A 4,673-nucleotide genomic window follows, 5' to 3' on the forward strand; every position below is an offset into this window, starting at 1 on the left:
AGTTCTGAGACATTTGTGTGTACATACAAGTATTCCCTCCCATTTCTTCGTTTTTCTTTTTCTATCTTTTATTTGGCAACCATGGCGGCAAAAGGAGAACCTTGGTACAACCGGCAGACAAAGGAAGTTCTTGCTGGGTTATGCACGTACCAAGGCCTTGACGCCACGAACAAAAACAGAGCTCAAATGATCGCGGCTCTAGTGCAGCTGGACAACGACCAGAATCCAGCGAGCGCAGAAGTTGGCCCAAGTGGCAATGGGGCTGCAGCAGAGGCTCCACTCCTGAGCGCTGGCCCCACATTCAACCAGGACGGGGTGGACCCCTATCTGCAAATGGCCTTGGACGCACTCCCCGCCGAAGACAGTGATGGGCGGGTGAGGCTGATCCAGCAATATCGGCAGGAGGCCCAAGCCGAGCGTCAAGCCCAGGCTGAGAGAGCTGAGCGCCGAGCGGAGGCTGAGAGAGCAGAGCAGCGAGCCGAGAGGGAGGCGCAGAGGGCCCATGAACTGGAGGTACTCCAGCGGGGTGGGAATGCCCCCACAGCCCGAAGCAGTGAGCCCAGCAGCGTCCAGACTCCTAAACCCCGGCCAGAGCATTTTCCCGTGATGGAAAAGGATGGGGACTTGGACACATTTCTGCGAGCCTTTGAGAAAGCCTGCAGACAGTACCAGCTGCCTAGAGACCAATGGGCAAGGTACTTGACCCCAGGGCTAAAAGGCAAAGCCCTGGAGGCATTTGCTTCTCTTCCGCCAGAAGCCGATGACGACTATGACGCCATAAAGCAGGCGCTGATCGCCAAATACCGGCTGACACCTGAGGTATACCGAAAGAAGTTCCGACACCTCCAACGTGGCCCACACGATAGCTACAGTGATGTGGTGCAAGGACTCAGGACCCACTTTGACCAGTGGATCCATGGACTGTCCGTTGAAACCTTTGAGCAGCTACGGGACCTGATGATCAAAGACCAGTTCCTGCATCTCTGCCCAGCTGAGGTCCGACAGTTCATCCTGGACCGCGAACCAACGAACGCGGACAAAGCGGCGCAGATCGCCGACAACCACGAGGCCAACCGGAAGCCCGAGACGCGGAGGCCAGTCGCCACCAGCTGGAAAGGGGGTAAGCCAGCAACCAACCCCAATGCCCCAGCTAGCCGTCCCTCCGGAGGCCCAGTCCCTGTTGCCAACAGCAGGCCGGCTACTGACAGTCGCCTGTGTCACCACTGCCAGCGGCCTGGTCACTTCTTTTACACCTGTCCGAATAGGCCGAAGAACCCCCCAGCCAAGGCCCCCGGGCCCAACGCCTCTGTTCTTTTGGTGGGAGGTGTGGTTGGGAGGGCTGACGACAACGTTCAACCTGTTCAGGTGGGGGCCCGTCTTGCTACAGGCCTCAAGGACACCGGGGCTGAACGAACCCTCATCCGTCCTGGACTGGCGGCCCCTGAAGAGTTTGTTGAGGGGAAAACCCTGACTGTCACCGGGATTGGAGGCACCCGTTGTCCCTTGCCAGTGGCACGAGTTTTCTTGACTGGGGTGCCGGGAGCGGGTTGAGGGAGGTGGGAGTGTCTGAAAATTTGCCCACTGATGTTTTATTGGGGACTGACTTGGGGAGGATGGTTGCATACTATGTCCCTGACACCCTTCCCCAAACTGATAATAAGGGTAACGTTAACCCTGATGATGTTGATGATGGGAAACTGAATGTGTTACCTGCTAATGCCTTGATGAGTAATGATGCAACTAACAACCATTCTTTCCCCAGGTACGATGCTGATGCTGATGTGAATGTACCAAAGCAAACTGATAACCATTCTTCTCCTAGGAAGGATGATGATGATGTTGATGTATCTGTGCCGACTGAACCCGTTAACCCTTTCTTTGAAGCGGTAGATGTGTCCACAGGTACCGAAGTGCTCAGCCCCGTCACTCTGCGGAGTGAGACGGCTGAGGAACCCCTGGCAGGAGTAAGCAACGGTGCTCAAGGAAATGGGGAGGTGCATGGGGACCATGAGGAAGGTAATGCCATGCAGCTGACCAGTGCCACCGAGGAAGGTAACTGGCCCATAAGTAGCACTGCTCCTGAAGTGTTGGGGGTGGATGGGGAGGTAGAGCCCAGGGCAGCACCAGCTGGTGGGTCTGCAGAAATCCCCAGGGAGACAGCATACATAGCAGCTGTCACACGCAGTCAGAGTGCCCAGATCGCAGGTAACGCACTGTCTTCTGGACCCTCTGCTGCTACAGGAGAGACTGAACCAGAGGTGAACCCAGAGCCGGTTCCAGAGGGTCCCAGTAAAGAGGGGACCCTGACGTCACTTCTGGCAGCCTCCAGCATGGAGTTCCAGGCTGCTCTGCACTCAGATGCCAGCCTGGAGAAATTGAGAGGTCTCGCCGAGACGCCCACCTCCAAGTCTGATAAGGAGAGGGTGTTCTGGGAACGAGGAAGGTTGTACCGGGAGACAGTACCCGGAGATCCTAAAAAGGAGTGGTTGAGGGAAAGACAGCTGGTCGTCCCCTATCAGTTCAGAACTGAGTTGTTGCGGATTGCCCATGAGATTCCACTCGCTGGACACTTGGGGATCAGCAAAACAAAGGCACGGCTGTCTCAACACTTCTATTGGCCCAAGATGGGGACAGATGTAACACACTACTGCCGCTCCTGTGCCACCTGTCAAAAAGTGGGTAAGGCGGGGCCTGCTCTTAAGGCTCCCCTTATTCCTTTGCCGGTGATAGAGGAGCCTTTCCAGAGAATCGCGGTGGACCTTGTAGGACCGCTGTCCTTCCCCAGCAGCTCCGGAAAGCGATACATTCTCACCGTGGTAGACTACGCTACCCGGTACCCAGAGGCAGTAGCTCTGTCTTCAACCAGGGCAGATAAGGTGGCTGACGCACTGGTGACCATCTTTTCAAGAGTAGGATTTCCCAGGGAGATGCTTACCGATCAAGGGCCCCAATTCATGTCTCGCCTAATGGAGGCTCTCTGTGAGAAAATGCAGGTGACGCAGCTGGTATCGAGTCCGTATCACCCACAGACTAATGGTTTGTGTGAACGTTTCAACGGTACCCTCAAACAGATGCTCCGCATACTGGTTGAGACCCAAGGGCGCGACTGGGAGCGGTACCTCCCACACCTGCTGTTCGCTTACAGAGAAGTTCCGCAGGCCTCGACCGGGTTCTCCCCCTTCGAGCTCCTGTATGGCAGGCGAGTCCGGGGACCCCTTGGGTTGATAAGAGAATCCTGGGAAGATGAGCCAAACCCCACAGAAGTGTCCATCGTGGATTATGTCATGCGCTTCCGTGACAAGATGCAGACCTTGACGCAGTTGGTGCATGACAACATGACGCAGGCTCAGGCTGACCAGAAGCGCTGGTACGACCAGAACGCCCGGGAGCGGACCTACCAGGTGGGTCAAAAGGTGTGGGCGCTGGTCCCTGTACCAACGGATAAGCTTCAGGCAGCCTGGGAAGGCCCGTACGTCGTCCACCAACAGCTCAACCCGGTCACCTACGTGGTCACGCTTGACCATGCTCGGGGTAGGCGCAAGGCCTTTCACGTCAACATGCTGAAGGCGCACTACGAACGTGAAGCTTGCATCCTACCGGTCTGCAATCTGCCAGAGGATGGGGAGGAAGATTCCCTCCTGGACATGCTGGCCCAGGCCAAGGCCAATGGGTCCATTGAGGACATGGAGATAAGTGGTTCGCTCACCGTGTCCCAGCGGTTGCAGTTGATGGCCACCCTGGAACTCTTCCGGCCCGTGTTCACCAACCGTCCTGGGAGGACGGAGTTAGCGGTTCATGAGGTGGACACCGGGAATCACGCCCCATTACGGCGAACACCTTATCGGATCTCTGAAACGGTGCAACAAGTCATGCGCCGAGAGGTCGATGAGATGTTAAGGCTGGGAGTGATTCGACGGTCAAAAGGTGCGTGGGCTTCACCTGTAGTCCTCGTGCCTAAAAAGGATCGAACCACCCGGTTCTGCGTGGACTACAGGGGGCTCAACGCCATCACAACCTCTGATGCCCACCCGATGCCGCGCATCGAGGATCTGCTCGAGCGGTTGACAAACGCCAACTACATATCCATCATGGATTTGAGTCGGGGATACTGGCAGATTCCCCTGAGCCCTGAGGCGCAGGAGAAATCCGCCTTTATCACCCCCTTTGGACTGTACGAGTCCACGGTCATGCCCTTCGGCATGAAGAATGCCCCTGCCACTTTCCAGCGGATGGTCAACCACCTGCTTCGGGGACTGGAGGAGTACGCCGTGGCGTACTTAGACGATATTGCCGTCTTCAGTTCCACCTGGGAGGAACACCTTCAGCACCTCCAGGAGGTGCTCGAGCGTCTTCACCAGGCAGGCCTGACCATCAAGCCGGGGAAGTGCCAGATAGGCATGCGCAAGGTCCACTACCTGGGGCACCGGGTAGGCGGGGGTTCCATGAGTCCGGAGCCAGGAAAAGTGGACGCAATCGTGTCCTGGCCCACCCCCAGGACCAAGAAACAGGTGAAGTCCTTCTTGGGCACTGCAGGGTACTATAGGCGGTTCGTACAGGACTATAGCGCCCTTGCCAAACCCTTGACTGACCTCACCAAGCAGAGGCTACCCCAAACAGTCAACTGGACAGATGACTGTGAGGCGGCTTTCCAAGCTTTGAAAGCAGCCCTGTGC

This window comes from Dendrobates tinctorius, unplaced genomic scaffold (genome assembly GCF_039654945.1).
Source record: "Dendrobates tinctorius isolate UK_male_01 unplaced genomic scaffold, ASM3965494v1 ptg000129l, whole genome shotgun sequence".
Classification (NCBI taxonomy): domain Eukaryota; kingdom Metazoa; phylum Chordata; class Amphibia; order Anura; family Dendrobatidae; genus Dendrobates; species Dendrobates tinctorius.